The sequence below is a fragment of the Cetorhinus maximus genome, chromosome 13 (genome assembly GCF_964194155.1).
Source record: "Cetorhinus maximus chromosome 13, sCetMax3.hap1.1, whole genome shotgun sequence".
NCBI classification, from domain to species: domain Eukaryota; kingdom Metazoa; phylum Chordata; class Chondrichthyes; order Lamniformes; family Cetorhinidae; genus Cetorhinus; species Cetorhinus maximus.
This window is the reverse complement of record NC_135891.1, coordinates 39251703-39259291: the sequence shown is the minus strand read 5'-3', so window position 1 is coordinate 39259291 and position 7589 is coordinate 39251703.

Here is a 7589-nt window from a genome sequence, read left to right as displayed (position 1 = left end):
TCACAGATGCTCCCTCTTTCGGAGGAGCCAAGGAAGCCGGGATGATGAAGGAACAGTAAGTTGTGTGGCACCCTCATCCTCTTCAGTCACATCCTCACCCCTTGGTTGGTGCTCCTGCTGGCTTGAGGGAGGCTGTTGCTGGGACACAGTAGGCATCTCTCGGCTACCTGTGTAACTGACCTGTCCAGCCTGCAAAGTGCTTCATGTATGTCCTGGATATCAGTGCTCAAGTTGAACCAACTGGTCCAAACTACATAAAGCACCATGAATTTGTGCAGGACGGTGCTGCTACTGCATGCACCCCAGGTGTTGCTGTTTATGCCTTGCAATATGGTTTGTCACGCTCTCATGTGAGAAGCTCATGCACTCAAAGCTGAGACATGGTCGAGTTCCAGTTGCAGTCCATAAGTTCGCACAGACTCAGGAAAGTCCAATAGATGGGAACACATCTGCTCTGCTTCTCCAAGTACTGACCCCCAATGTGTGACTCCTGAAGGTCCTCATCACTGCCAAGTGGAACATCACTGTGACTGTGTGCAGGCCATCGTGGAATGGCTTCCTGCTGTGTGTCAAGGTTACTAAATGGTAGACCTTACTGAGCTCCTCACTGCCATGAGATGGTGTGAATTCATGAGTACCCAAGACATTGTTCATTCTGTGGTCTTACCTCTTTAGGATGGTCACATAGGGCTATTAGGAGATGGCCTTTAATTCAGCGTGATTTGTGGAGACAAGCCCCTCAGTGTGGCTGGTCTGCTGAATTGCACCACTTTGCTGGCACCTCCAGTGGCTGTACATTCCAGTCTGCATAGGCAGGAGAGAAGAGAGACTCCTAAGGTCCATCACTGATTGTATTTGTAAAGGAGGCTCTGAGCCAACAAAGTTAAGGCTCAAAGCAATGGACCCTTCAAAGTTTTTAACAACTGATTTTGTGCTCTTTATGAGAGGCCAGTTTTCAAAGGGTCTTACAAATAGGGGACAGCAGAAAAAGGCTTCAGAACAGTTTCCTTGCTTACCTGAAGGTCCCTTGCCAGCACTTAAAAATAAACAGCATCAGTCACAATACTGGTGGCCAAGGCTGGACTTTTATCCTGTCTGCTTTGGAGTCTCCATTCCCGCCTTGGGTCTGCCTCATTGGATGGCAGATCCATTTCTCCTGCAATTGAGGGCCCAACTTGCTCAAAATCCCATGCAGCTCCCAATTCCTGATGGACACTGGTTGTCAATCAGAATCTGACCCACTCTTATTCCTGCCTTTGCAGGAAAATCTGGCCTAAGAGATGCTGGTTGAGTTCTGTAGAAGGTGAATGCTGTGCAGCATCAACACCTGGTTTAAGTATAGTCAGAGGAAACGGTACACTTGGAAATCACCTGGGGACCTAAAGAGGGACCAAATTGATTACTTCCATGTCAAGCAGAGATATTGAAGCAGCACAAAGAATTCATGTGCTTACTTGGGTGTAGGCACAGATACAGATTATAATCTGGCTGCCATGAAAGTAAAAATTCAACTGAAGAGAACCAAGAAGGGAAATCAAAAGTCTAGGCGGGATAGAGAGAAGATGTAGGGCTCTGAGGGTGGGGGGGTCAAGTTTTGTGAAGCAGTAGACAAAAAGTTAGAGGTTAACAATAGTTCAGGAAGCAATTGCCAAGGTCAGTGTGATAGATTGAAAAGTGTCATCTGAGAAAATGCTAAAGGAAACATTGGTATGGTTAAAGAGAAAAGGATTCTAACATTAAACTTCAATTGACGTCAATTGGTTGGTCTATCAGATTTTTAAGGACAAGACTGAATCCTTCCATTGCTTAAATAATTATTATTTTGGTGTGAATAGCAGCAGACAACTAAGGTCTGGCATTGTTCAATATTGTTTCAGCCTGGATGTGCAGAAGTTGTTTATTCTCAATTCTAATAAAGGGTACACATCCAATAATTCATAACCTATCTTTATTCTGTTCACGTGTTCACTGCCTTGCTATGTATTTCCAGCACTTTATTTCAGATTTCCAGCATTCTGAAACTTTCCTTTTTATTGTGTATTTTTGCTAGACCTAGGTTTCTCTATTGGTAGATTTTTGATAAGTTATTAAATTTAATGCAAGAGAAAAGCCTAAAACTGCATTTGAGCAATGCACATCAGGTAGTAATTTCCCTCCAAACCCTTCTAGTAAAAAAATTGTGCTGTACATGCCTCTGTAATACGCTTCCCTATAATCCTCTTCCATATAGACGCCACATTTTAGTGGAATGCATTTTAAGTAATTGAAGTCTGATCTCTCTCTCTCTTGCCTGGCTCCTGTAAGCAGATTGTAAGTAACCATCAAAGAAACTAGAGAATAATCCATGTGGCAAAGTACCTAGCTCCATTTCTTGAAAACCTGAGCCAAAAAGTTTCTCATGACCTTAGAAATACAAATTTAGATGCCAAAAGTTTTCTGAGGAATCAAAAAAAAGTCCAGATGTTCCATTGTATCCGGATCAAGTAACCAATGGCAACAAGGCCTGGGCTTTATGTTTCTAAGAGCATTGAGGGAGGCAGGACAGAAACTGGCCCACTCACTCCCGCCCTTGCCGTCTCAGCTCATCGAATCAATCAGTTAGTGATGGTTTTGTGGGAAGGAAGCCAATTAGAGGTGCAAAGGCGGGGTGGGGAGTTCTGCACCCAGTTGGGACTGTAGGCGGTACAATGTGCGACAGAGGGGTTTGGCTGGTAACAGGATGTCACTGACAACTGCAAATTAAAAGGCCCACTGATCTCTGATTCTTTATTAATTTCTTATGGCAAGCTCCAAAAAGTTAAAAATGAAATTTTTAAAAAAGCAGACAGACGCTGCCACCTTGACCAGCAGAATCTGCTGCTACATTCAGCCATGGTCCCGCATGGCAGGCCTTTTCTTCCACACTTGTGCTGCTACATCATAGCTGCCGTAAAACACTCCTAAACCTTATCATGTCTAACGCCCAAAAAATGCAGCGGCAACAAAAAATTGCAGATGATTGGGTTGTTAACAAGCTCAATAGCTTGTTAATTAGTCATTTCAAAGTGGTGGGTGAGCTGCTGATTTCCACACCCGCTCGCCTAATTTTGGAGACTGGTGTGATGACATCATAGTGCCGACCCAACGTCATCACGCCCTATTTTACGTTCACACAGGGGCATGGGCTGCCCATTTTGCAGCCGTGAAATCCAGCCCAGAGTATGATGGCTGTTAGAAGCCAAAAAGGTATTGTGGCTCCTGATCCTAAAATGAGGGAAAAAGCAAAGCTCTATGGCAAGATGCCAAGCTTTTGAGTTTTCTCTTTCTCTCCTTATTTTCATATTCAGATTTGCATGAAGCAGTTGTTGAGGAGTAAGCCCAGTACACCTTAAATGTTTAAAACACCAAGTTGACTGGTATTTGTAAATTATATTGTGTAGGCCCTTTCACTGTCGCTGAAGACAGATGTCCATTTTATACCTGTTGAGAAAACTCTGAAGCTGAGAATTAACTGTAGGCACAGTGTGAAAAATTCTCCTATACACCCATAATTCAGTGGTGAGGTTACCATGATAAAGCTCTGGAGAGGCATTAAGTTGCAATTGAATCTCCAACCCTCGACTGGTGTATACATCATTTAATGGCCTAAGGTTTGTGGCCATGCTGTGGTCACAAGGATGGTCCTAATACACTCACAAACTGCTCCAAGGGGTCAGGAGAATCCTGGTAATTATTGTCTTCCTAACAAGTGCTCAAATCCATCTAATAAGCAACAATTGACTGTCTTTTAGGGGGAGGCAGGAAGTTTGAGGCTGAGTTGCTTCCAAGATCATACACTTGACAAGCAGAGATTGGAATCGAGCCTGTAGCAGATTTGATTCTGCTTTTTGCAGCCCAGCAGGTTTGCTGTATTCCATCACATTGCTGATAAATGTCAACCTGCCTGGCTCATTGATAGAACTCAGTTACAGGAAGGGTTGCCAGGCAAGGATAAATCAGTCCTAATTGGACATGTGGTTGGGGAGCTTGCATTCTGTGCTCTGTTCTGTTAAGCTGTATAACTTTAGCCAGTTAAACCCCATTCGTACTCCTCTTTAGGCTCTGAACCCAAAAGTGACAGCAATATTCTACCTGTGTCCTAACCAATGTTTTGTATAAATTCAACATTGCTGTTATGATGTATTCCTCGATTTATAAAATCCAAGAATCTATTGGCTTTTATCCATCTGCACTCACACTTTTTAGGAATTACTTACATGAACCCCAAATCCTCCAGATCACTCTTCAGTATCTTCCTACTGTGTATACTTCAAATTCAAGATTGAATTCTATATATCAAACCCAAATCTTCCACATAGGAGACCTTTAGAAAAGATTTAGGTCATTGTCTTAGGAAAAGGACTAAATTGGATGAAATTATTTAGACAGGAGGAAACAGCGAGTTGGAGTTAGAACAGTTTCTCAGAGATGTTGGAAGTGGGGAGTAATGCCCCACAATCCTATTCTGGTACTGATTCTGTTCATTAGGGCTAGTGGGAATGGCATCTGAATTTACAGATAGGAGGCTTAATAAGGAAAACATAAGGGCGAAAGGGAGCTATGAAGGAATATTGATGAGATGGTGGAATGAACAAAAATGTGGCAAATGGAATTCAATGCCAGTAAATGTGAAGGATGTTTAAAAATGTAATAATTACACATGTGAATGGAGGAAAGTTGGGTGACATGAAGGAGTTATTAAAAGTAATGCCTCAAATGGATAAAACCATAAAATAAGAATGTTGAGTAAAAGTGAATCTAGCTAAAACTTTAATGAGACAACGGTTGATACTGTGTGCACTTACAGGAAGGATGTTGAGGCAATAGAAAAGATACAGCACAAACTTCTTTAAAATGCACCTAGTGTGAGAAAATTCAGATACCAAGAAAAACACAAAAAGATTGGTCCTGTTTTTCTTCTAGGTTGGTGCGGTGGGTGTGCTGGGGATGGGGGGAAGAATGTGTTAATTTTAAGACAGCCTAACAGAAGAATGCTGCCAGGTTTGGGTCAGGCTTTACATGGAAAGTAAAATTCCATGGTTTTGGGGGGGTGTTGGTGGGAGGGGGCGGGGGTGGGGGACAGTGGGTGGGGTGAGGTGGCAACCCAGTCCTGTCCATTTCCTAATGGACAGAAGTGGGATAGGTTAGGTTAAAATTACTCAAAAAACAAAGGAATGTGAGCCTACTCCCTGCAAGGAGTCTCACTCCACTGCTGTAATGCCAGTTCAGGCTCTGACTTGAGATTCAGGCTACACTTAACAGTATAACTGAAGTGTCAGTGCAAGGTTCAAGGAACTTTAAATCAGGCAAGCGTAAGATGTCAGCTTGATTGAATCCTGTCTGTCTCCACCAAGTGGGTTAGGTTAAGTTTATAATAATATCTCAGTTGTAGGGTAAATGCAATCTAAAACTTCCAGCTCCGGCACTGGCTACAGAGCAAATCATTTGTTCAACCCTAACCAATAATAGATTTTTTTTTCAAAATTATGTCTGCAAATTATTCCCAAATCCTTTTTGTTCTTGAACCTTTAGTCCTTCTTTTCTCTTGAAAGCTTTCATCTGTATGTTAATGCCTTCGGCAGTAAGGCTGGGTAATTAGCTTGTGGCCCCTTCCAACTTTCCGTGCTAATGCGATTTCAGGTTTTGTCAACAAGAGATGTTTGTGCTGCAAAGCAGTGCATTCTGTGTCAATTTTTTGTCTCCTGAGTTGGAACTCCCCGTTCCCCCACCATGGGTTCTTCTGCAACAGTAGAATTCCTACAGGGTTTACTTTTTGTGCTTTAATTTCAACCGACACATAATGCTGCACTTAATTCCCAATTTGGTTTGCAACATCATTTCAGATTGCAATTTCAGTGAAAGTCGCTAATCAACATTCTTTCCTTAATTCATTCCATATTTAATAATGACATCTGTAACATAAATTTTTAAGTAGATTATGTTGGATTTGTTTTTTTTTCGCATCCAGTTCTGTCTCCATTGCAACAGTGGGCTCTGCTGGTGGGATGTGGAGTTTAACAAGCTAAGTATTCAACTCTTCTGTGGTAAACAAAGAAATGTCCCTTTTGTATGGTAGGTCTCAGTTTTGAATTTTGTTTCAAGCACCCACGTTATTGCTGCCCATTTCTTACCTCATAAATTGGCATCTGGCAGTTGAATGTTTGACAATGGACCCCGGCCACCCATGGAAGCCCGAATTAATGCAGATCAAGTGCATTTTTCAGGCAGTCCTGTAAATGGAGAAGAAGCAAATCCTGCCTGATTCAACCAGGAGGCTACTTCCACATAGAAATTGGGATCTCTTTGCTGGTTGTGGGATTCTATTTGCAATTCTCAGATACAAAAAGAGCAGAATTTTTTTGGTTGAGATTTTGCTGAGACCAGGAGACACAGGAGTCCTCTCTGTGGTTCCATAAAAATACTGCAACCAAGTGCCAAATGTTCCAATGTGCGGGGAGACGGTGGTGTAGTGTTAATGTCGCTGGACTAGCAATCCAGACACCCAGCGTAATGCTCTACGGACATGGCTTCAAATCCCATCTTGGCAGCTGGTGTAATTTGAATTCAGTCAATAAATATGGAATATAAAGCCTCAGTAATGGTAACCCTGAAACTATCATTGATTATCGTAAATACCCATCTGGTTCACTAGTGTCCTTTAGGGAACGAAATCTGCTATCCCTTTACATGGTCAGGCCTACATGTGATTCCAAATCCACAGCAATGTGGTTGATGCTTAACTACCCTTTGAAATGGCCCAGCAAGCCATTCAGTTCAAGGGCAATTAGGGAAGGGCAATAAATGATGGCCTCGCCAACAATGTCCACATCCCATGAAAGAATAAAGAAAAAAAACTGGTCCCATGTGCGAACAGGATGATATCCTGCCCTCCCACAGCCTGCAAGCTACAATGGAGAACCTGTTTGGTGCCTGCAGCTTACTGGCTACATTCAACATGATCCAGAATGCAAAATACTTAGGCCTTTGGCCATTGGGTGTGCGTGATCAGCGGGCCCGGGAGCGGCTGGGAAACGAGCCCCTGACTGCGATTTATGGCAATGATATATGGCTTTCCACAACCACACGATGATCCAAGCCCTTTACAGCTAATAGGGTACTTTTGGAGTGCAGTCACGATTGTAATGCAGGCACCCTATTTGTGCACAGCAAGCTCTCACAAACAGCAATGTGCATAACCAGCTCATTTGTTTTTGTGATGTTGATTGAGGGATAAATATTGGTCAGGCCAATGGCCCTTCTTAAAAGCAGTGCCATGAGATAATTTACATCTGCCTGAGAGAGCAGACAGGGCCTCAAGTTAATGTTTCATCTGAGAGACAACACCTCCAACAATGCAGCACTCTCTCAGTACTGCAATGGAGTGTCAACCTTAATTTTTCTGCTTAAATCTTGGAGCAGGACCTGAGCCCACAACCTTCTGACTCAGAGGTGAAAGTGCTACCAACTGAACCACAGTTGAAACAGCCCAGATGCTCTTTGCTAACCTTATTTTTTGGCTCAAAACACAAATGTTGTGATGCTTAATATTAATAACATAATTTAATTTAGTT